This window comes from Pan troglodytes, chromosome 8 (assembly GCF_028858775.2).
Source record: "Pan troglodytes isolate AG18354 chromosome 8, NHGRI_mPanTro3-v2.0_pri, whole genome shotgun sequence".
Taxonomy (NCBI): Eukaryota; Metazoa; Chordata; class Mammalia; order Primates; family Hominidae; genus Pan; species Pan troglodytes.
Genome location: NC_072406.2, coordinates 110,468,273 through 110,494,482, shown reverse-complemented (window position 1 = coordinate 110,494,482; position 26,210 = coordinate 110,468,273). Strand labels below are relative to the sequence as shown.

Here is a 26,210-nt window from a genome sequence, read left to right as displayed (position 1 = left end):
CCAGGACTCCTGCTTACTGGTGCCCATGGCCTTGTGTGCTCCCCTCCCCTCAAGGGTGGGTGAGGTCTATGAATTGCTTCTTACCAACAGAATATGACAAAGGTGAAAGGAGGTATGTGATTATATCACACACAGCATAATCGTGCAGGAATTTCAGTTCCTGGCTGGCCGTGAGGAGGCAGGTAGCCCTGTTGAAAACCCCATGTGGCAAGTAACTGCAGTAGCCTCCAGCTGACTGAAGCTCTCAGACCTACTACCTCAGAGAATGGATGCTGCCAACACATGTGAGCAAGGAAATGGATGTTTCCCCAGTTGAGCTTCCAGATGAGAACACAGCCTGGCCGGCACTGTGAGTATAGCCTTGTGACACCCTGAACAGGGAGTCCAGCTGTGCCTAGATTCCTGAACAGTGGAAACTGTGAGATAATAAATGTGTGTTGTTCAAAGCCACCAAGTTTGTACTAATTTTTCACACAGCAATCAATAACTAATACAAGGGAGAAGGCCACATAGCCATGCACATGATGGGTGCAAAATACGATGATATGAATTGAAATTATGCCCCTAGATTTCAAAGTTTTCCCATTCAAAATGACCCTATGAGTTGGACTTCACTCCCATAGTGGCTGGGCGTCCATCTCCCAGCAGGGCCAAGCCTGGAGTCACTATGACAGAGGGCATCAAGTCAGACACACCTGTGTTTGGATCCTGGCTCTACCAGCATTGGATTTTAGGCATGTTCCTAATGCTTCCGAGTCTCAATTTCTTATGTGACTCATGGAGATGGTAATTTTTTTTGTCTGGCACAAGGCATACAGCAAAAACTAGTTTTTTTCCTTCCTTATACAACAACATGTTACTACATATACTCAGAAGCACAGGAATCAGACACAGTGAGAGGCCTTCTGGAACATTCTATGCCAACCTGAAGCAGAGGGATGAAATTAAAGCCACCACAAAAAGAAATGGAGCAAGATTTCCCTCGATTAAGGCTTTGGACATCACTCAATTAGAGGGCTCCCAATCTAGGAGCTTCCATCCTGGGACCACAGCACACACAAACACACACACACAACCCTATACAATAAACTACACCAACTCACACATGCAGATCAATACGCCAGGGCAAGAGAGAAGGAAGCAGGCAGGGCAGTTTGCCAAAGGCAGAAATCTGTGTGTGGGATGTTGAGCTGTATTTCTGGTTCAGTAAATCAATCTGCCTTGAAAGGGCTCCTCCAACTTCATGACTGTAATTGGAGCTACCTTCCTCAGGGGTTGTTTGTTACATTTAAGGTCAGGTGACAAGCACTGTTTTTCAGAGTCTGCACGGTCACTCTGCATCTGCCTCTGGGAAAAGTTCTAGCAATATCTGGAGAATCAACTAAAAATGAGTATGCCTGAAGCCTGTTGAAAAGTTGGGAGAAATGCAATTGGGTTGACTTCTGATTTCTCTCCTTGTCGGATTTCCAAAACTCACTTCAACATTCTCTCCAGGATGCCTCCCCTAAAACCAGGATCTATCTCCATTAATTTGATGCTTGTTAAGACTCACTGTAGCAGAGGCACTAGCCCCAAACTAACCCGATAATAATAATGGCTGCTATTTAGTGAGCCTTGATTTCATGCCAGGTACTGCACCAAGCAAGAATTTCCCATGCTTTAAATCTACAATAAACCTGGGGGCCGATTACTGTACATCTCTGCTTTTACAGATGAGGAAACAAACACTGTTAGGTTAAATAGTTTCCTGAGGTCACAGAGCTGGTAGTTGACACAGTCAAGATTTGAACTGAGGTCCTTCTGACAGCAAAAATCATGCTCTAAGCAAGAAACAACACTCTGGACACACCTAGTGGACAACTGGTTGTAGGGTCATCAAGTTCCATCAATTGTTGGCCACCTGTGTAGGGCTATACATGAATGTTAAGGAATGGTTCCTTGTTGCAAAGCATTTACAGTCTAGTGGAGGACGACAAAGAACACTCATATAAGAATTATTAACAACTCCAGCTGCATGAATCTGTGTGAGCACACTAGTGGAATTTGGAGAGACAAGCTGCCTGTTAATTGGTAGGGTCAGGAAGTATTTCTCACAGCAGAGGGGACTGAGCTAGAGTGGGGTCAAGGATGCACTAGACATGATGAGTGAAAAGAATAAGGTGGGCATTCAGGGTCTTCTGGGCACCATGTGACAACGGTGGGATGGAGGGATGGGCAGAGAGTTCAGAGCCACAGTCGGACGGGATGAGGATTGTGAAGAGCAAAGGCGAGAATAAGGCCGGATAAGAGGGTCAAGCTGCAGATGCCATGCCGGGCAGAAGGTGGCCTTCATTCTACAGCCAACATGGAGTTTGCTGGAGGAGGTATGGGGATTTTACACACATGGGAGGACGTCCAGTCTGTTAGCCTGTTAAAGTGGCCACATTTGCAGTGTTGGCAGAGGCCAGGGGACAAACTCTTGGGCTTCCTCCTCCCCACCTCCCCTCGCCTTCTCCCAAGGACTCAAATGAGCAGTTGAGAGATGGACATGAGTTGGGAGTGGGAGCTTCTCACTTGGAGGCTAGAGCCAGATCTTCAGACTACTACACCCCTCTGTCTGCCAAGCCCAGGTGCTCAGTGGAGGGCCATGAACAGAGGCCAGCGTGCCTCCTTCTCATCTCCATAATACAGCCATGTTCTCTGCAGCCTCAATGCAAACAGCTCCTCATTCACCTCTGCCACAGACAGAAGACGGATCCTGGCCGTGGAACCTGGATCTGGGAAGCTTTAGTGGCAGCACCTGTTTTTGGCTGGAGGTGTTTGTAACACCTTGTAGGTATTGTCCCCTGGGGCAGCATGGACACCTCTACCTGCTTTGAGACTGTGGATGACCTGCATCTCATCAAGGACCGAGGCAGATGGGGACCTGGGCCTGGATTTCTACTACAGAAGCCAGAGACTCATCTGCATGCTGCAGAAACTGGAGCAGCCCATATTTGGAGTTCGGAAGAAGTTTAATAATAGTACACAAACTTCCTTGGAAAGGGCTAGCCTAAAGGGGAACTGGTTATTAGGAGAAAAAAAACCCACCGCTGTTTTTACAGTAACCCTCCTCAGTCTATAATGAGCAAACCTCTCTTCTGTATAGAGCAGCCTCCTAATGTGAGTCACTCCAAGACTTGGCTTCCAACCGCTGCCCCTTAGCCCAGGAAGCAGGAGCACAATGGAGCAGCCAGGTGTCAATTACAGGAGACGGTCAGGGCAGGAAGCAAGGTGAGTTATAATAGGAGAGCAAATTAATTTCACATAAGTAGGATTAGTAGTTAAATAAATAGAAGTCCCACCACTAACCCTGTCTGGAATGCTGAGTGTCTGTCCTCCACCAGAGGACAGAAAAAGCTCACAGCTGAGCAGGAATCAGGTCACCACAGGGTTACCTACCCACTGTTAAGGACGACCCCCTGGAAATGTAAAGCAAGGACATGCTTAGGTTAGAAAAGACACTCTGAGCCGGGAAAAAGAGATGGTATGTAGGGAAAGATGTCTCCCACTGATGGCTTAGTCATCTATGACAGGGCCACGATGCCGTGTGAAGCAGCTGTACCTAAGAACAGTCTGAGCAGTGGAGGAGGGGTCACCCAGGATTTGGGGTAAATTGCGGGTGGTGAATTCTAAGGATGACTCCATCAGGAGCTTCCATTCCAGGCTGAGTTTGTGTTGGCTTTATTTTTAAATTGTCAACCTCTTGTTTGTTCGTTTGGGCTTTTTAAAGCTTCTGTCCCTTTCCCAGTTTTCAAGTGACCTTTGTTCAGGTGAGTGGAGTCCTGGGTTCCTTGGGACTTCAGGGGCTGAGGGAGCATGGAGGGGAGACCAGGGCTCGAGGTGAGCCAGGTCAGGGCAGCCGGGTTCCAGATCTACAAAGTAGGGTCAGTCATACATCACAGCATTGCTGTGAGGACTAAGGTAAATTAAGTCCAAAGCAAAAAGCCCCTAATGAGAGTTCTGACAGCTGGAGATAAGCTTGAAAATAAGCAGCAGCTTTCTGTCCTCCTCTCCTGCCTTCCTGTCATGCAATGGAGCCAGAGAAGAGAACTCATAGCGGACACTATGCAAAGGAGGCTATACACAAAATCTTCCTAGGGCGGGAGGAACTGCCTGCCCGTTAGGGAATTCTCAGTAAGGACCTCCGGGGAAGCTTCTGAGCTGCTTCTGACTCTGCATTGGCTTAGGATTTTGAGCACGGTCAGGGTGGATCTGCAGCCCCAAGCTGTAAGAGGTAGGGCAGTCTAGGAGTCCTTAACTCGGGGGTTCCTAAACTTCTTTGACTATATCCACTTGAGTGGGGCCAAAGGACACAATGTCTCACCAGTTCCCCCTCTCTCCTGAGTTTGGTAATTATAGGGGTGGGGCTTATGGGAAGGAGAAGAGGATTGCAGAGGAACCAAACAGACATGTTGCACTAAACCTGCTGAGCAGGCAGTATACATGGTTCACTTCCTATTTATGTTAAAGAAAAATCTGCCATTGTACACTTGATTTTATATTATAAATGAACGCCCCATGATCTCAAAATAACCCTACTAATTTTATTATGCTAACCTTGATTGCAAGACGAAAGCGATGAAAAAAAAATAGCACAAATTCACCGGCAAGGAAGCCACCAATGAAGTGTCCTTCTATAATAGGGTGACCGACCGTGGGAGTTTGCTCAGGATTCTCCCAGCTTTAGCATTGAAAATTCTACATTCCGGCAAACCTCTCAGTCCTGGGCAAACCACTATACAAGCAAAATATAAAGGGATCATGTATACACCTCCCTTAGCAGTAGGGGTACATGAGTGATTAATTATTCAACTGCAATTCATTTACATATAATGTCTAGAAATTGCACAATTTTATAATAAAAGCCAAAAATTATCAAAGTAAATACTTATTACTACCCATTCTAGGACAACCCCAAACTCTCGCCAGACTCAATGGATAATGAGGGCACAAAACCAATAGTAATTTATAAATATAAAGTATGAATAAAAGCGGTTGAAAACCATGATAGCTCAAAATAACTGCTGAGGAGCTAACGAAACAGCGTTTTTCCAAATCTTGGGGAAATTCCAACTATGTAAAGTATAGTGTAGAATAACAAATTGGAGTCCTCAGTAAATCCCAGGAACACTAATTTTAGTTTATGAATACCAAATTTTTGTGGGTTAAAGGCTTTACTTGTACATAAGACGTAAAGTCTGGGGGCCACCTCTGTGACCCACCTGGAGGAACCACAGGAAAGATTTGCGTGCTTGGGTCACTTCATAGTCATCAGAATGATACTCAGGTCCCACTTTGAGAGTCACTGCATTAGCTCAATTAATAAATGAGAAAACAGAGGCCCCGAGAAGTCAAGTGACTTTTCCAAAGCTACAGGTGCCATGGGTCCTCCACGGAAGGTTCTCTGAGGGCTGGAGGGGTGTGTTAGGGGCAGAGGTAGGATTTTAAAATAGTTTGTCTGTCTTAGTCACTCCCTCCACATACATCTGACATAGTGAAAGAGCATTGGTCCTCTTGAACCCTCATAGGGCCTGTTAGGGTCTAATTGTGTCCCCCAAAAAGACATGTTGAAGTTTTGACCCTCAGTACCAATCAACGTGACCTTGTTGGGAAACAGGGTCTTTGCACATGGAGTCAAGTTGAAGTCCTAAGGATGAGTCCTAATCCTATATGATCATGTCCTTATAAAATGAGGGAAGTTGGGACACACACACACACACACACACACACACACAGTGCCTTATGAAGACACAGACACAGGGAGAAGACGGCTGTGTGAAGTGGAGGTGGAGATGGGCGGGATGCTGCCACAAGCCAAGGGTGTCTGGGGTGACCATGGAAGAGGCAAGAAAAGATCCCCCCGCCACCCCCCAGGAGGTTTCAGAGGAAGTGTGGCTCTCCTAACACCTCGATTGTGGTCCTCTGGCCTCCAGAACTGTGGGATAATAAATTTAAACCACCCAATTTGTGGTTCTTTGTCATAATAGCCCAGAAGACAAATACAGAGACTCGCAGTTGCTCCCCGTGCCTGGCCTGGGTACTCTCCTTCTCACACTCTCTCTGCAGCTGGTTGGGAGCAAAAGCCTCAGGGAAAAGTACAGATCCTCTGGTTTCTCTTTGCCATGTCTCCTCCATGCCTGCCTTAGTAGCATCAGAGAGTGTGCCCCTGGGAGGGGACGCAACTTGGGCATGGAGCGGGTGGCCCAGTATCAGAGACCGTGTCATGCAACAGGAGGGCAGGGGAGCCCGGCTGGCACCCCTTGTCCCTGAGGGTGCTGGGAGGATGAATGCCTCTTCCCGGTCAAGTGCTTCCAGCAGAGACACTTGACATTTTCCTGTCCACACACCATTTGGCAAGGGCGAGAGCTCCGATGGGCCATCCTGACCTTTGCTGTATTTTTCTTGGATAAAAGCAAAGAGCTCATCAGATTACAGGGGAAGGGGCCTGCCTCTGTAGAGACTGAGCATGGTATACCTTCCCTTGTTTTACCTTTAACATCTTATAGAGGCAACATAAAGACTTGGTTGAGCTGCAGCTCTGTGATTTGCCTGCCTGTGAACTTCCACCCAGAGGCGAGCACAAGCCCCCAGGGACTGGGATGGCACCAGCCAGGGCAAGGTCGATCTTTATAAATACTCACCAGATGCAGAGTATGATCCCAGTTTTATAAAATAAATGCACTTATGTGTCTATCTGCATATTGAATTGTCTGGAAAGAAAGCGCCAAATGTTATCTATCCAGGGGAGAATTATAAATGTTATTTTACTTCTGTTTATCTCTTTTCTAATATTGCTGCTATAAACAGGAAGGAATGATGTAATAAAAACGGCCAAAAGACAAAAATTATCCATGGTTACGGCTTCTGAGTGCAAATTTTGTTCATATTTCTGAGTGCCTGATAGATAAACAAAAACACCAAAAGAGAGAGACATAATGATATAGCTACACATAATACACAATATTAACCCTTTCTTACTCCAGAAAGGATAAAGATGCTTTTTCCAGTGAAACACTTTTTTCCTCTAGTCTGATGATCCTGTGTTTACAATACTGTGATTTCACTTAACATGCTATCAAGCATTTCCCCATGGTGTTCTAAACCTTTCCATTCATCATTATTATATGTTACTTACTTAAAGTCCTTATAATTGAACATTTTAGTTTTAAGCTTGGAATTTTTAAATTAGGAATGTTACATTTTACTTCTAGCAGCAAAACTTAGAGAGTCAGGCAATTTACAAGTTGCATTATCTTTTTTTACCCCACTGGTTTATTTTGATTGATACACAATAATTTACAATGTAACTCTTTGTGGTCACATATGTATTTATTTATGGTTAAACAGTGTTCTCTCTTTTTCTTTAAATTTCAATTTTTAAATTTTTTATTTTATTTTATTTTTTGAGATGGAGTCTCTCTCTGTCGCGCAGGCTGGAGTGCAGTGGTGCAATCGCGGCTCACTACAACCTCCAACTCCCAGGTTCAAGCGATTCTCCTGCCTCAGGTTCCCAAGTAGCTGGGACTACAGGCGTGTGCCACCATGCCTGGCTAAATTTTTTATTTTTAGTAAAGACAGGGTTTCACCATGTTGGCTAGGCTGGCCTCAAACTCCTGACCTCAAGTGATCGGCCCTTGGCCTCCCAAAGTGCTAGGATTATAGGCCTGAGCCAGTGCGCCTGGCCTAAATTTCAATTTTTTCAATTACAATTTTTTAAACGTCTCCAACATTTTGTGTTCCAAGATCCAGTTTGATTTGCTGTCAGGGAGTGGCAACTTCCCTCCTGCTGAGGTTGAGAGAGGGCTTGCAGAAATTTGTTTAGAGCCAGATTCTTGTAACATGTCTGGTACATAAAGTTCGCTGCACCTGGTCCAAGGCAGGAGGTGGACGGATGGTTTCTCCCCAACCCCCTACCGTTGTGCCTGCTGACACTTGCCGGCTGGAAATCAGCTTGAGTCGCAGTTGATTGTTTCATTTGGATCTACCCCTGTTTTGCCCCACACCATCCATGTCTGGGCCAGGCATTCTCACTCCTATTTTTCAATTTGCTACTAGCCTTGTTGGTTTGAAAGTGATTTTGAATGTCAATTGATAGTAAAAGAAACACTATTTCTGCCACTAAGTTTCCATTTTCCTAAAAAACTTTCAACATGATTGCTGCCCTCCCTTCATCCATGGGACATCCCTGCCTTTCTGCAAGGAGGGCAAGTATGCGGTTCAGGCCACGCTGCCCCTCCTCCCTTGCTTGTGGCCAGCGTCACCAGACGATCACTGCATTCTCACGGGCAAGGCCTAGACACGGTGTTGATAGGGCTGGCAGCTAGGACAGAAAACTATTTGCTGTTCCTGGTCTTGATCGTGTTAAATATCTTCTTTTAACTCTGATATTCTGTGAATGTTTTTCCAAATTATTCCATTTTTACCTTTTTAATTTAAAATCTGAGTTATGTATGATTGCAAACAGAACCTACGAAGTCTCTGCAATTACTAACACAAATCCTGACAGAGCAATCCTGGCATGAAAAACTGAACATCTCTGCAGTGACTGATGTGGAGCAGCAGCAGCTGGAAGTTGGGATATAAGACCAGCAACGAACGCACAGACAATACCTCCAAACCGGGCAGAAACAGAGACCACACTTCCTTCACCACACTTGGCTGGGATTTTCACCAATCCGTGGTGAGGAGTGATTGGAAATTAATCTCAGAATCCCACTCTGCGTTTTTAGTTCACAACATATAATTATGCCTAAGTTTACTTTATAGTAAACCATATATAATTCTCATTCCACAGTGCAGATTCTGCCTCAGACAATCCTTTTATTGTTTTTAGAAGCCCTGTGGTAAAAGCCTTACTGGATGATAGCATTTTAATTATAAATCTCTACTGGAGGGTCCCCCAAGCGACTGCAGTAGACAAAATTCCAATTCCCAAAGTCAAGGGCCAGGTAATTTAAACCCTGTCCAAAATGCTGCTTTAATAATACTTAGTTTTGACTGGGGAACTACATGTTATAGCAGCATCGGAGAGCTTATACATACAGGCCCTGATACACACACATATCTGTGCTAGGTGCTGGGGATACAGCAAAAAATAAAACAATGTTCATAGCCTCAAAAATCCTCCAGGTAGTAAATAAACCATGAAGACATGAGTCACACTAGGACCTTTCTTTTCTTTCTTTCTTTTACTCACTACTATACCAAAGAGGAGAGTATGAGGATAAGAAGAGAAGGTCTGGAACAATCACTAAAGGACAAGGATGAGGGAGATGATGAGAAATTAGTAAAAGGACTGATGTAAGACCACACTCATATTGTTATGGACCAAGTCCATGGAATCTGTATTAAACACTTAGAATAAAGAGACAAGAGGACTGGCCCTTCTGTTTCACGCTCCAAGAGCGTAAGTGGTGCAAATAGTGAGATTCCAGCAGAGGATTTGGATGGGGTTGCACATTAGGATGTTAGGCGGCAAGTCCCCTGTAGAGTGTGCAGATGGCTTGAAGTGGGGCATGTGAATGAGGAGAGGAATGCGCATCCTCCTGGATTGGGGGAGATGGAGCTATTAGGGAGCGATGTCTGAAAGGCTCATCTTGGAGCACAGCTGCAGGAAGCAGAGCCAACGCGATACAGCAGGCGCTCAAATGGGGCCGTTTCATCAGGTTCCATCTCTGTGCAGTGCCAGCCTGTGGAAGGAAAAGAAGGGAAACTTGGAGACAACCCAGCTTTGTGAAGGCTCAGCCTCAAGAAGCCTCATTGCCAGGAAAGGCTTAGCAGTTGGGTTCTCAGTAAAGAAGACAGAGCTTAGATGAGGCTAATCAGGGCTTTTCAAATTACCGGTTGAATGTATAACTCTGCCCTTGGGCCATTTGGCCTTGGAATGGGTGAAGGGATGTGGTGGAGTTTCATCTATTCACAGTGCTTGAAGTAGAGAGCAAGCTGGAAGCACAGAGGGCCCCATTGCCCGGACTTTCACCCTCAACTCCTCCAACCCCCGCTCGTTAGGGCAGCGTGCAGCCGCCTTCGGCCTCCTGCCACACTCCCAGAGCAGCCTGGCCTCGCTTGGTAATAGTGAAAAGGACAACAATGCCTCTTTGTATCTGTATGGCTCTCACCGTTTACAAGCTGATGACAATTTTTATTTCATTTGATAGAACAACATACAGATAGAGGTGGAGTACGCGTTATCCCCCTACTGTGCAGCAGAACAGACTGAGGCTCAGAGAGGAGGTGGGCATTTTCTCTCTTACAGCTGGTAATGGTGTTAGAATTCCAACTCAAGAAGTTTCACTCTAAAGACCACTGCCCTAGGAGGAGTCTTTATAAAACAGTGTGTCCAGAGTGTTGATTGTAAGCTGCTCATTGTTCTGCAAACTTGCTGCACGGAGTTTTTGAATGAGGACTAATTCCTGAGAGGAGAAATGCTTCCTCCCAGAAGCCAGGTTTGGAAGAGGTGGGGGCCCAGCCCGTCTCTGTCAGATGGAATTGGTGGTGACAGTGGTGGCCATTTCAATGTCATGAGAAAGACTCAACCTGCGGGGCTCAGCCCTAATGCAGTTTGGGGCAGATAGAATCAGCCCCTGATACCTGCAGGCAGCTCCTAAAAAGTTCCTGCGTGGTTGTCATCTGTGGTTTGGGTGCTCTGTGTCCGTGTCCCCTTTGTTTGATAACAGCATTGGGAGTTGGAGCTCTCTCCTCCATCATGTGACATGTTGGTGTTCTTAGCTCCCTTGACTTAAGGGTAGGCAAGTGACCCCAATACAACAAATCAGACTGTTTCCTGGGATTCTCTCCTGCACAGAGAGTGGGGGAAATGTTTGGAGCATACTTATTTCAGGGGCAGAATCTCAAGTAAGCTGTCAATTAATTTCTCCTGCCCAGACCCCAGAACACTGTGGTTCTTGACCCTGCTCTCCTACAGTCTACTGGATTCTGAAAGCCACCTGGCGCCCCTCCAATCAAACCCTTTCCCATCTAAGATAGCTAGAATCAGTTTCTGTTGCTTGCAACCAGAGAACAATTGGTGGTCTCCACTTCCCTTCTATTTCACTTCATTTTCTCTCTCCTCTAGTCCCCTCTCAGGGGGAGCAGAAGATTAGAAAGGAAAACGTCCTGAAATCGAAGCCAAAAATCTGAATTTGAATCTAGTCCCTGCCACCTCATAGCTGAGTGATCTCAGACAAACTAACCTTTCTGAAAACTCACGAAAAATGTGAGTGCTGATGCGAATGTCACCTGTGTGTTGTGAGGGCTACATGAGGTAATATATACAGGCCCCAGGGTAGCACCCAGCACATATTTGCACCTTCCTTCCTTCCTACTTTTCAGCTCTGCTCCCCGCCCTCCCCCTCCTGGTCATTTCCATCTGTCCACCTCTCTCTCCTTTCCTCTTTCATCTCCCTCTCTTGTAGTGCCTCCATCTCCTGTCTCAGCAAGTAACCAGCAAGCTGATGACATTCGGGGCCAGGCCGCAGCTTAACAGCAAGTTCATAGTGAGCTACACACACACAGGACACGTGGAATGGTGCTTTGGTCAACAGGTCAGGAGACGTCAGGTCAATGAGAAACAGCTTCGGAGAAAAGTAAGAATAGGAAGGAATTCATAAAGCTGAGGGTGAAGCTGTTTGCCCTGGGGGAAGAGGACGGAATGAAAGCAGGATCTATACTCCTTCCCTGACCTAGAAAGGGAGCATTGTCTTAGGTACTTTGGGAGAAAAAGAGGACAGGCCCAGAAATATGCCCTACGAAGAAGGGTAAAAAAGCTGGCACCCTGGGCACCAAGCGAGACAACTACCCCTTTTCATTTGGGGATAAAGAGGGCAGTGAGTCTGTGGCCAGGCGGGTGGCGGGTGGGTTCAGGTGAAGTGGGAAGTTCCGGCTTCGTCAGGCTGGCTCCGGGTCAGGCGGTGTGCGGCTGAGCAGGTCTTTCCTGCTGTGCTTCTATTTCAGGGTGTGTGTAAGATGAGGGGTCACCGAGGCTGTGTGCAGGCCTCTGTGCGTTACCCAGTGGGGTGTGTGGGCTCCTGGCTGTAGCCAGGCCTCAGGAGGTCAGCTGGCCACTGAGACACCAGGGCTGCCTGGCACTGGAGGCCTGGGCTGCGCAGATCCCATCCTGCTGTTTTGGCTGCTGTGAGCAGCTCCTGCTCTTCTCTCCCACCTGCTTTCCTCTGAGTCCCTGTCCACTGAACTTGAAAACTGCAATTTTTTTTTTGGTCTTCAATGATAGTTAGCAATTGACTTGGCTCCACACAGCCACCAACAACCCAGGAGGCAGGATCCTTCTATGCGGAAAGACGGACGGAAGTTCTGACAGGGGGCCTGACTTGCACTTCCTTTGTTCTGAGCCAGAATTCAGCTCAGATGACGCCTCCATCAGGGGACCTTGTGAAATTCAGATGCACCTGCCCAAGTGAGCACCATCATTTGGGCCATGTCAGTGGGCATTCTGAGACTTTGTATCAGATGAGAGCTGTCTGAACAGGGCCTTTCATGTGGCCCATCTAAAACTGTGTCTCTACGTAAGCACTTTCAAAATTGTTAAAAAAACAAAACAACAAAACAAACAAACAAACAAAACCTCAACTGTGTCTGAAAGCATGGAAAGGGTTTAGGTGGCCTGTGAGCCCTCAGAGGGCAAAGCCTGACATTGGAAAAGGAAAAAGGAAAAGGTTTTTTTCACACACCCCCACCGCTGAGGCCATCGGCATCTGGGACTCTGGTCCCATGCATCACATCGCTTCCCCTTCTCCCTCCTTTTTCTCTTCATCCCCAGTGGTGAGGAATAGAGAACTGGTGTACCAGAGGATATCATCGCTGGTGATACATGTTGGCCTGGAGAGAGACCATGCCCCCTTAAGTAAGGAGCAGGATCCACTTCATAGCTTCATTCACAGGCTTCTGTTTGATCTCCTGTAATTCTCACTGTGACTCACTTATGTCATACTCAGAGTCACTCTCAGAGGGGCAGGCTCCGCCCCGCTCCCCAACTCAGCAGGTACGAATCCCCACTCCAGCACTTGCTAACCACATGGGCTAGTGACCCATGTTTCTGAGTGATGCTTCTTCATCAAGGGACAGGGATGCCAGCACTTCAGAGAATTGTTGTGAAGCTTAAATAAGATGAAAAGTAAAGCATTTGGCACATAGCAGGTGTTTAATAAATATCAGTTCCCTTTCCATGGTTGACTGATGATAGTAAAGGCCACAGTTTGCTCCCTGCCCCCACATCCTTTGGTGGTGCCTCCCACACTGACTCTGGGCTTGGCCTCCCACACTGATGCTTTGGCCAGTGGGACAGTAGTGAAAGGAAAATCAGGAACACGTGAGAAGTGGAGAGCCCAGCAGAGCACAGTAAATTATTTTAGGATAAGAGCTGTAGCTTTTGGGAGTGTATCAGAGGCTTCTCTCTATGTGGCACCACTGCTTGGTCCTGGGGCAATGGATCCTTGGCTTTTCAATCACTAGAGACCCCTCCAGGCCTGGCTGAACATGATCTCAGCAGATTAGTCAACCAATGGGGAGTGCCCAACTGGGTACTCTGCCCAAGGCTGGGCTAGGGGTTAAAGAGCAGGCTGAGACCCCTGCCTTAAGTGGCTTACACGCTACCTCCTGGAAACCATGCCAACCAGATCCAGAAACGTAAGTTCAGGGCAATACATGGAGAAAGAAGTAGGAGCCGAATAGTTCAGTACACGTGTCTGGAGGAGAAAGCCTAGAGTCAGACCAGGAGAAGTGATTAGAATTTAATAACAGAAAAAAGCTTTTGGCCTTGGATCAAGACAGGTCGGCGCAAAAGGGGGCCATCCAGGATGGACAGCGTCTGCACACATGGATGACAGCAGCAGGCCCTCTGTGTGCCCTCTCTGACCTGGGTGACAAAGTCCCTTTGATCTTAACAGTCCCTGACTAATGGCACTTGGTTTTTAGATACGGCCATGGCACCCACAGTCCATGTGACCTGGAGTGATCAAGGGTGGGGAGAGGCAGGTATTATACTTACCTTGTCTGGGTTTCTCACCTAGAAAACTGAGGCATGTGTTAGACTGGTGAAGAATCCTCCCAACTGCAAACATGCTGGCCACCACGGGCAAACAAAGGAACAGCCAGAAACCCTAGAGAATAATAGATGGAAATAACAAAATTAACATAAAATTCAGACTTACTTTTGGGAAGAGGAAGGAGAATTCTACTAGGGAGGGCTTACAAGAGTATCTGTTACTGGTGATAATTCTGTCTTTTAAGCTTTCTGGTAAGTGCTTGGATATTTGTTACAATTTGTATGGATTTCATATGCACTTTAAAAAATATATTTTGCATATACATATAAATGCACAGTCACATGATTAGATCAAGTAAGAGAAATAACAGACTGGGCACAATGTCTGACATCAGCCTTGTCTCAGCTGGGCGTTTTCCTCCAGGGCCACCTCCTGTCTGGTTCCTTGTTGAAGGGCCCGTTCATGACTTCCAGTGCTGTGTGGCAGTAGCGACCCAGGACTTGGAGTTGGAAGACCTGTTCTGCCACTTATTAGCTATCCACATTTTACTATTGTTGACATTATTGTTCCCCGACCAAACTGAGGGTCAGGCTGCTATTTCTCATGGCCCAATAACGAGATGCAGATGAACTAGGGAGGAAGATAATTTTTATTTCTGCAACCAGGGAGAAGGCCTGGAAATTATCACCAGACCAACTCAAAATTACAAAGTTTTCCAGAGCTTCTATACCTTCTAAGCTACATGTCTACATGGAGGTGTGCATTCATCTAAAGACATAAGTGATTAACTTCTTTTCATCTATAACTAAGGTCTGAGTCTTGAAGACCTTCCTCTGGAGCCTCAGTAAGCTTACTTACTCCTGCTTTTTTTTTTTTTTGAGACACAGTCTCGATCTGTCGCCCAGGCTGGAGTGCAGTGGTGCGATCTCGGCTCACTGAAAGCTCCGCCTCCCAGGTTCACGCCATTCTACTGCCTCAGCCTCCCAAGTAGCTGGGACTACAGGCGCCCACCACCACGGCTGGCTAATTTTTTTTTTTTTTTTTTTTTTTTTTTTAGTAGAGATGGGCTTTCCCTGTGTTAGCCAGGATGGTCTCGATCTCCTGACCTCGTGATCCTCCCGTCTTAGCCTCCCAAAGTGCTGGGATTACAGGCATGAGCCACCACGCCCGGCCAGCTTACTTACTCTTAATGGGTCCAGTTGCTGGGGTGATTACCCTTATCTTCTCTCCTGCTAAATCACAGGTTTGAGGAGTTCCTCCAGACCCCCAATAAACTTGTTTAATCCTAAATGGGTCCTGTTAAGAATTCCTTCATTATTCTGTGATGCTTTAAGGCCCAGGAAAGGCCTAGACAAAACTCTTGGTGGGCTTTTGTTACATCCTAGCCTTTGTATAAAGGCACTGGCTTTTAATATTTAACTTAACCACTCAGTCAGTACTGAAGCGGTTGTTATGGAGGCCTGTGTGAAACTTGGCCTGCTACAATATTAGATTCTCCTCAGTAAAATGGGGATAGCAACTGCCTGCATTAAAGTGTTGACATGGCTGGGTGCTGTGGCTCACGATTGTAATCTCAGCACTTTGGGGGGCCGAGGCAGACAGAACACTTGAGCCTAGGAGTTTGGGACCAGCCTGGGCAACATGGTGAAACCCCATCTCTATAGAAAATACAACAATTAGCTGGGCACGGTGGCGCATGCCTGTGGCCCCAGCTACTGTGGAGGCTGAGGTGGCAGAATCACCTGAGCCCGGGAGGTCAAGGCTGCAGTGAGCTGTGATTGTGCCACTGCAGTCCAGCCTGAGCAATTGAGTGAGACCCTGTCATAAATAAATAAATAAATATATAAATAAATAGTGTTGACATGAGGGTGAGAGATGATGATGATGAATACCAATGTTCCAGAAAGTTCCATGTTTTATTAATGGCTTCCATGACCACCATCTCCAAGGCTCCAGTAGTGTGTCTCTGTGCCTCTGGCGCCTTCTTCAATCTTCCTATGTCCCAGTTTGCCTCAGAAGCTCTGGTATTGCAGTCCTCAGAAGCTGGCTGACAGTCCTCTTCTGATCAAGCCAGGGAACTGCCTCTTAACAAAAGCTTTGCCTCCTCCGACCCCAGGCTGTCAGAGAAGGGACCTCCTCCTCTGGACATTACCTCTCGTTCTTTATCCCTAGACGACACCTGCCTCTGGGGCCCAGAGCCCCAGAAATCAGGTGTGTGTGACTCTCTCCCAGGCGAGATAGTCCCTCCCTCCGGAAGATGCTCATCTCAGGCTCTCCCTACTTTCACTCCTTTTAGGAAACCACACGGTGGCCTTACCCCAGCTCTCTGAGCAGTGCCTAGTCATCCCAGCTGGCATCATTCACTTTCAGGAGGCACTAGGGCATATTAGGCAAAGCCCCACTCAACCCACGTATCTTCATTATCACTTGCTGTGTTACGAATGACTCCAAAACGTTTATTATCTTGCAGCACTGTGAGTCAGGACTTGAGAAGTGGCTTAGCTGGTGGTTCTGGCTCAGGGTATCTCATGAGGTTGCAGTCCGGTTGTCAGCCAGGACCGCGTCATCAAGAAGCTTTCCTGAGGCTGAAGGATCTGTCTGCAAGCTCACTCCCAGGGCTGGTAACAGAAGGCTCTTGTTCCTTGCCGGCTATTGGCTGGAGGCCTCAGCTCCTCACCATGTGGGCGTCCCTCTATGACATGGCAGCTTGCTTCCCAGAGGGAGTGATCTGAGAGAGCGAGCAACGCCAAAGCCATGATGTCTTTTTAAATATTTTCAGATTCCTCATTATCTTTTATTTGGTATTTTCAGAAACCATACATAGTAATACTGACAAACTCGATTTTAATGTTTGACATTAGAGTTCAGACCAGATCATAGAGATCTGCTATACTTTGCAATGTGATTTTTGTTAATTTATTTATTTATAATTTTTAATATTTAAAAAAATATTTTGCAATGTGATTTTTAAAAAATAACAGCTTCAGGCCGGGCATGATGGCTCCCACCTATAATCCTAGCACTTTGGGAGGCTGAGGTAGGCAGATCACCTGAGCTCAGGAGTTCGAGACCAGCCTGGCCAACATGGTGAAACTGTCTCTACTAAAAATGCAAAAAATTAGCCAGGCGTGGTGGCAAATGCCTGTAGTCCCAGCTACTCAGGAGGCTGAGGCATGAGAATCGCTTGAACCTGGGAGGTGGATGTTGCAGTAAGCCAAGATCACTCCACTGCACTCTAGCCTGGACAACAGAGAGAGTCCCTGTCTCCAAAATAAATAAATAAATAAAAATAAAAATAACAGCTTAATTGATATGTCATTTGTGTACCATACAATTCACCCATTTAAAGTATACAATTCAGTTTTTAGTATATTCACAGAGTTGTGCATCATCACTGTGATTAATTTTAGAACATTTTCATCACCCCAAAAAGAAATCCCGTAACCATTAGCAATCACTCCTCATTTCTCCCTAAGCCTCCCAGCCCTCGCTAACCAGTAAGCCATTTTCTGTCTACATGGATTTGCCTATTCTGTACATTTAATATAAATAGAATCATACAAAATATGTGGCATTTTATAATTCTTTCATTTAGCATAATGTTTTCAAAGGTCATCCTTATAGTATGTATCAGTACTTCATTCCTTCTTATTGCTGAATAATATTCCATTGTATCGATATACCACAATTTATTTATCCATTCATCAATTGATAGACATTTGGGTTATTTCCTCTTTTTGGCTACTACAAATAATGCTGCTATGAACATTTATGTACAACTTTTTGTGTGAACATGTGTTTTTATTTCTTTGGGTATTTGCCTAGGAGTGGAATTGCACAGTCATATGATAACTCTATGTTTAACATTTTCAGGAACTGCCAGGCTATTTCTCAAAGTGGCTGCACCATTTCACAGTCCCATCAGCGATGTATAAGGGTGCCAATTTTTCTACATGCTTGTCAACACTTGTTATTATCTACCTTTTCTATTATAGCCATCTGCATGGGTATGGAGTGGTGTCTGCCAGGTTTTGATTTGCATTTCACTGATGGTCAATAATGTTAAACAACTTTTTGTGTGTTGGCCATGTGTATATTGTCTATTCAGATCCTCTGCTTGTTTTTTAGTTATTGGCTTTTTATTATTGAGCTGTTAGAGATCTTTATATACTCTAGATATGAGATCCTTATTAGATATGATTTGCTAAATTTTTCTCCCATTATTTAGGTTTTCTTTTCACTTTCTTGACCAAGACTTTTGCCTTGAAGCACAAAAGTTAATTTTGGTGATGTATAGTTTGCTTTTCTTTTGTTCTCTGTACTTTTGGTGTCATATCTAAGAAACTATTGACTAATCCAGAATCACGAAGATTTTCTCTGTTGTCTTCTAAGAGTTTACAGTTTTAGCTCTTAAAATGGGTCTTTGATACACTTTGAGTTAATTCTTGTATATGGTGGAGATAAGGATCCAACTTTATTCTTTTCCATGGGAACACAATGTATTTTATAACCTAATCTCAGAAGGCATTTATCATTATTTCTGCCATATTCCATTGGCCACATAGGCCAAGTCTGTTACAAGAAGGATGAGAACCACATGTCTCTTTCTAGTCATGAAGACCAAGAGGATAATTGGGCACCATCTTTGAAGCTGGTTACCATACCACAGATTTTCAGTATTCATTAATCAGGGAAAATTGATGATATTTTCTGTGTTAGTTCCTAACACACAGCCAATTTTTCTATATGTTCTTTTTACGCCCCACTTATTGGATATTAAAACAAGGAGGTTTTTTTTTTTTTTTTTGAGACGGAGTCCCACTCTGTCTCCCAGACTGGAGTGCAGTAGCACTATCTTGGTTTCCTGCAAGCTCTGCCTCCTGGGTTCACGCCATTCTCCTGCCTCAGCCTCCCGAGTAGCTGGGACTACAGGCGCCTGCCACCACACCAGGCTATTTTTTGTATTTTTAGTAGAGATGGGGTTTCACCATGTTAGCCAGGATGGTCTCGATCTCCTGACCTTGTAATCCACCAGCCTCGGCCTCCCAAAGTGCTGGGATTACAGGCGTGAGCCACTGCGCCTGGCCTAAAACAAGGAGTTTTTAATCTTCCATTTATTGATAAAGAAACCACAGAAGAGGTTAAATGACATATCCAACGTCACTCAGCCAGGAAGTGGTAGTCACGTTATAAAACCTTAAGTTGGTTCATCAGACTTTAGAATCTACCTTTCCCTCATCGACTGCTGCCCAACAGTCTCCCAAATGTGTAGGTTGGGGCTGAGCCTTGCCTGATTCTCTGTCCTCTCCATGCCACACAAAGCTGGCTGTTCTTAAAAGCAGCTTCCTCAAAACACTCAGAAATATAGACCACGGAGCCATCAAGCTATGAGATTCACTAGATCAAGCTGCAGGATTTGGGCAGTGATGCCGTGACGGCAGATAGGTCCAGTGGGATCTGTTTGATTCAGTTACCATTCTTGTAGCTTCAACAGATTTCTAAGGTATTGTACCAAACTTCAAAATATAACCCAAGCACATTTTTATTTGCATTTTATAGTTTATTTTGAATAGCTGAGCTACTTAATGGTTATCCAAAATAGTATTTTCCTTTAAAAACACACTTTAAAATGTTTCACAGCATTAAATATGATTTTATTACATCTCAGAATCAGAATGCTTTCTAAAATTAAGGTATAATTTTATGACTCAAGACTATCAGAAAATAAGCCTAGTTACACATTCAAAAATTACATTACTGGACACTTTTATGTGTACCCATTTCAAAAGGAAATATAATACATCTCTCTCTTTCTCCGCACTGCCCACCCCTCTCAAATTTCAAGGAGAGTCAGAGACTAGCTCATGGGCATTAGAAACAAGAGGAATAGTTTTGGTCCTCAAAGAAATGTAAAACCATTTTCAAACATTAAATTTCTTGTACCTCTTGGGGAGGGTAAGGTTTTGCAATCTGGGGCTTTTTCACTGTTTAAGCATTTCCCATTAAAATACAGCTGCCGTTTTTCTCCTTTACAACATGCAGAAGAAACCACACAGGCCAGGGGTTCGCCTTGTGCTCCAGTCATTTCCATTCACTTCCCATCCCCTGGGGATTTCATGGTTCTAGGGAGGGGCAACACATTGGAAACCTAATTCACCTAGCAAAGCTTCAGGCAGATAGAGAAAAAGCAAATACATTAGTAAAAGCGCCTCATTTATTTTGCTGTATTTAGCCACTTGATGGTCCTCATGTGGCTGTCAAGTTCCCCAGGTCACAGAAACAAGCATCTAGTGCCAGAGTGCTGCCTGCAGCTCCAGGGGGCCTTCTACACATGCAAGCACAAAAGCACCCCTCATTTATACAGGCTTATTCGTGCGGCTGGAAGGTGGCAGCTCGCCTAGACCACTGCAGCAGCTTCCCAGCTGGTCTTCCTGCCTCTGGTCCCTGCCTCTGCTCAGACCCCCACACCATTGACTGACCTTTCTGAAATGCCTACACTTCTCTCCTGATATGATTTGGCTCTGTGTCCCCACCCAAATCTCACCTTGAATTGTAATAATCCTCACATGTCAAGGGCAGGACCAGGGGAGATAATTGAATCATGGGGGCGGTTTCCCTCATGCTGTTCTCATTATAGTAAGTGAGCCTCACAAGATCTGATGGTTTTATAAGCATCTGACATTTTCCCTGCTTGCACCTATCTCTCTCCTGCTGCCCAGTGAAGAGGTGCTTTCCCCCATGATTGTAAGTTGCCTGAGGCCTCCCCAGCCATGTGGAACTGTGAGTCAATTAAACCTCTTTTCTTTATAAATTACCCAGTCTCGGGTACTTCTTCATAGCAGTGTAAGAATGGACTAATACATCTCCCAAGCTTAAAATCACTGTGGTGGTTCACACCTGTAATCCCAGCATTTTGGGAGGCCAAAGTGGGCAGATCACAATGTCAGGAGATCGAGACCATCCTGGCTAAAATGGTGAAACCCCATCTGTACTAAAAATACAAAAAATTAGCTGGGCGTGGTGGCACGTGCTTGTAGTCCCAGCTACTCGGGAGGCTAAGGCAGGAGAATCACTTGAACCCAGGAGGCTGAGGTTGCAGTGAGCCGAGATCGCGCCACTGCACTCCAGCCTCGGTGACAGTGAGACTCCATTTCAAAAAAAAAAAAAAAAAAGTCACTGTGATGGAAACAAGAGGGACAACCAGGCATTATGAACCTCTTGAAGTTGTATTGAAAAAAAAATCAAACCTGAATATAATGACATCTGTAGCTCAAACTTCCAGTTTATAGGAAGCACACAGATAGAAGCACATGTTAAATGACATCATGAGATGCAGCTCACAAAATCCAGACTGCAGGAAACTCTACAGGACAAATGACAGAAAAAATAGATGGAAAGGGACTCTACGGGTTGAAGGAGACTTAAAGAAAGCAAGGTATGAACTCTATATGGACCCTAAATCAAATTAACAAACTGTTTAAAAAAAAAGTCAATAGACATTTAGGGAGATGTGAACACCTGACTGAATATTTGATGATATTAAGGAAATATTGTTAAACATTTTAGATGACTTAATGGTATTGTGGTTGTGTGTTTTTTTAAAAAAAATCCTTATATTTTAATCCAGAAACATATTGAATATTTTCTTTAAGATTAGCATCAAATCAAGCCTGAGGTTGTGGGAAGAGGTGAAGGTGCAAGTGAAACAAGACCAGCCACAAATTGATCATGGTTGAAGGTGGGACATTGAGTTCATTATATTATTACCTCTACTTTTGGTATGTTTGAAAATCTTTATAATAAATAACTTTTTAAATGAAAAACAATATTCCAATAGGTCCCCCATGGCCTATATCAGCATTGATGGCTCTGGATCTCATTGTGACCCTGAAGGAGTATGTAGACTCTCCTCTTAAAAAATACATTTGCACTCAGATAATTGCATATTATTTGAGCAGTTACAGACCCTGATGTCTCTTAAACTTCTGGCCTTTAGGTTCATGTGTTAACCAATTCCCTCTGTGGCCTGGGCTGACCTATCCAGGCTCTCCCCAACTCCCCATCATAGGCTCTGTCACACCTGCTCCTCCATGCCTCTACTCATGAGGTTCCCTCGGTCTGAAGATACTTTCCTAAGGCCCATGCCAAATCTCACTTTCCTTCCAGCCAGCCACACACCCACTGCCCTGACCCCAACCCAGGAATAAATTCTTCCAGCCCTCTTGCCCTCTAGCCCCCATGTATCCCACCCTATAGTGAAAGCCAGAGATCGCAGTTTGCTTCTGTTACGTCATGATCTCCCTGTGGGGCCAATTCACCATTTTCTTTACTGTGCTGAGCCCAGAGCTTTGTACACACCCAATTAATGTGGGTTAAAATGAATTCAATGGGAAATTTAAAGCCTCAGGGTCTGAGGAGAGCTAATGGGATCTCACAGCTCAAATACCAATATTACTGATATGTCAGAGCAGGAGAACAAAATGCTGAGCTCACCACAGCTAGGTCTTTGGTCATATTTGTCAGATGAGGAGTCTGTGCCCTGGAAGTTGTGGAGGTGGAAGTGGAATCTCTGGTTGGTGACTGACACAGCCTCACATGTGGGGACTCTATCCTTGACCTCACCTAAGAGGCAGAGGCTGCCAAAGGTGGGGGGACATTTGACTCCTGCATTTGGTGTTTTTTATTCTCTCTCTTGACAGCACTGGAGAATGTTTGGGGTGGGGTTAGGCGATGCTCTTGGGCAAATCACACTGAAGACAGGTGCTGCCCATATCCCCTCACCGCACTCCACCCATGACCTCTCCTTTCCTCACCCCTTCTGTACTCCTGGGCTGGAAACATTCCCTAATTAAGTCTCATTCACCCCTCAGTGTCAATTAGTGCAGTCTGCTAGCCTGAGGCAAGATGAAAGACTTTGGACATCCAGGAGGCAGCTCAGGCTTCTGGGCTGCAAAAACAGGGAAAAGAATTCAGAAAGGGAAGCCCAACCAGAACAGATGGGCCAAGATGAAGTCCAGGACAAATGGAGTGGCTGGAACCAGGAAAGAAGCCACCAGGAGCCAGAGGAGAGTGCATAGGGCTTGTCAGGAACAGACAGAGTCAGTGCAAGGCCTGAAGGTGAGTCCCAGGGTCTGCAAAGCTCTCCCTGCACCCCAGCACTCACCAGGGCTCTTGCCTAGCACTTGGCCTTTCTTTTAAATGGTGTGGCCTTTCCTATTTTTTAAAAGGCATCCTTGGGCTTGACAAGATGAGAGAGGAATAAAGGGATAAAGCTCAGACATGCTTTCTTTGAGCTTGCATCGACATCTAAATGATGATGGTAGGGACAGCCTGGACAACCGCAAACAAAGATTCTATCTGCTCATCCAGGCACCTTGGCTTCCCTCACTGCAAGGGAAAGGAAAATGTTTCTTGAGGGCAGTACTAGGGTGTAACTCTGGCCACTTCACCTGCTCTCTAAGGTGGTCTTTATCATCCTCTGCAGGAGGTCGTGTCATTTCCATTGTATAGTTGAAACAGACTCAGCAAGTACACTCAGAGCAGATAAGTACCTTGTCCAAGGACACGTGGTCAGCCACTGTCACTTTTCACTTGTTGCTGATTCTTTTAAGGCAATGAGGCTCTAGTCTTCTTCAGATGATATACTTGTGCCTTGAGTCATTCCGTCAGCTCCCTCCACTAACAGTAATGCCGTTCAAACACCAGCCCTGGTGTCAAATTAAAGTCCTTGCAGATATAAGATGGTATGGACAGGGGAACTGGATTTCCCAGCTGTAAGGGAAGCAGACAGGGAAGCTGACCCCAGCAGGTGAGTGTAGGGTCATACCTACCACTGCCAGTGTGGCCAGCCTTTGCTCTGTCTCCAGCTCTCTCCCTCTGTGAATGATGAGTCAATTGCTAGTGGAAAATTCTTCAATGAACTTAACCATTCTGGAAGCAGTAGTCCCCTTCCAGGGCTTCTGTGTCCCTGGGCAATGTTTCTGCTTTAAAATCCCCATTTCCCCTTCCAGCAGTAGCATCTTACATGGACCCCCAAATTGTGTACCAGTCTTAGTCACACCCACGTTTGCTGACAGATCTGGAAATTGCTCTTATTAACCTCTCATTATCTCAATAGTGATTTGGTTGTGACTTGCCGTGTTTTGTTCTTCAGAGCTCCTGTGCCATCCGCTCCCTCCTTCCTATGGCTTGATGAAGGAAGGACTTGCAAAGAGAGCTGGTCTTATTCCCTCCTCCTTCCTTTCTTGTTTGCAGAACTATAGTTCCCTTATTCATTCTTTCATTTCTGCTTTAATCACAGGTTCCTGCATCCGTACTTTCATACTTTCCATTTCCTCCTCTTTGTGCTTGGAAGACTTCCTGGGGATCTCCTCCGTTTCCTGAACCTGTTCTGTCCAGAGCTCACGTCTATGCGTATTTTCACAATGACTTCCTTTGTTGATTTTAATTCCTATACAGCAATTCCAGCCAGCTGGGTAAAGGGATGATTGTAGATGACCCACCTCCCTCGCCTCCTTACCCCTTCCCTCTCCCAGGAAAATGCTCCCAGACACCAAAACCTCTGCCTCTTCACATGTCATAATAGCAACATTCAGTAGCATTCCAGAGGTGTGGTTCAATGTTCAAGGCCTGTTCACTGTTCCAAGTGAACCTCCCAGCCACCCCAGAAAGAGATTTTATTCTTGCCATCCCTATTTCACAGCAAGGGAAACAAATTCAGAGACGGACTCCTGAGGTTTCCCCACTGGTGAGAGGCATTGGAAGGAGCATGCAGCAGGTGCCTGCAGTTCAGAAGCACCCACTCCTTTCATTTCATTGATCTTTACCAGCAAAAGCCTGAGATATGCAAGACACACTCTTCCACAAAGACCCAGTTGTAGACATGTGTGGATCTTCCAAACTGAATTCCCCAAAAGCATTGTCCATGCACACCCCCACCATCATGTCTGGAAGTGTGTCTGTTTCTCCACATGCTCACCAAAATTGGAAGGGTAGGATTTGGGCTGCCTGTTTGTTATTCCTGCAAAGGAAAGATGGTATCTGCTCTTCTTATTCCTAGGATCCTGGGCTTCAGGTCTTCTCTTCTTTATGGAAGACAAACGAGGAAAGAAAGGAGTTAGAGCCTCTCCATATGCTCATCTGCAACCAAAGTTCCCATCTCGGATCAGAGGTCCTCTGGCAGCTGGTTTAAGTGACGCTCCCCCAATACTCCAACCTGATCAAAATCCTGAGGCGTCTTCTCCGCAGACTGCAACAGCCCCTGCATTTTACAATCTGCCACAGATAGGATCTACTTTTCCTTTATGAACATTTTAAAATACTACCTATCAGGTTCACACGGAGGTCTCTTCCATGGTCTAACTCAGACACGAACATCCTTGGTAACCGGGTCCTGCCATTCACCTCCCCTCTTCTTCCTGGGCTCAGACATTTCCCTTGATTGCCTCTACCCCCTGGAATCTCTCCCTGGTTCTTATCACTGAGCCTCTGGAACTTGTCAAAGTTTAAAACCCTCCATACTTGTTGCTTTCCTTCTTGGTTTGGACAGACACAGAATGTTTTCTCATCCTTGCTGGAACAGAATTCCGTAGCTCGAGCCATCACATCTTTCAAGACAGGACTTTCGCCTGAGCTCATGCTCACAAGCTTGGCACATCCCCACAGTCCACACCCTATGGCCACCAGCAAAACCCATTATCCTCGGTTTCCCTACAGGGCCAGGCATGTGGGACCGTGGAGAGCCCTGCTCACGTAGCGAGGTCGCCCTTCAGCACGAGATTCCCCCTGCATAGCCTGCATGTGTCTTACTGGGGGTGGGGCAGGGGTGGTGGAGCTGCCTGGGGTCTTGCTGGGGTGGGGCAGGGGTGGTGGAGCTGCCTGGGGTCTTGCTGGGGTGGGGCAGGGGTGGTGGAGCTGCCTGGGGCAGTGATACACCAGGGAGTTACCAGGGGACTGTAGCTCTGAGGCAGTCTCCAGCAGAGCCAGGGTGAAGGCTGATGCCGTGAGTCTGAGAGATAGTAATGAACCTGGAGACCAGGGCAGCCGTGAAAGTGCAGCAGGGTCTGCAGCCAGCACTCAGCAGTCATACAGCAGAGCAGGGAAGGAAATGAAGTCTCCAAACAGTACTAATCCCACCACAGCTATTCCCACCCCATCTCCTTTTTTACCTTCCTGGTCTTTTTTTTTTCT

The 26,210-nt window shown here is 45.8% G+C and overlaps 1 long non-coding RNA gene across 2 annotated transcripts; it reads right to left on the bottom strand.

Annotated features, from left to right (window-relative positions):
- Positions 1-9,336: 9,336 nt before the first annotated feature.
- Positions 9,337-25,841, bottom strand: LOC104008272 (uncharacterized). Of its 2 annotated transcripts, none has more exons than XR_001706772.4 (3): positions 23,471-25,841; positions 14,042-14,135; positions 9,337-9,710 (listed from the first exon to the last, which is right to left on the bottom strand). It is a non-coding gene; the product is annotated as an uncharacterized LOC104008272 (long non-coding RNA). The 2 variants fall into 2 exon arrangements; XR_001706773.4 differs by having other exon boundaries at positions 14,024-14,135; positions 23,471-24,575.
- Positions 25,842-26,210: the final 369 nt, after the last annotated feature.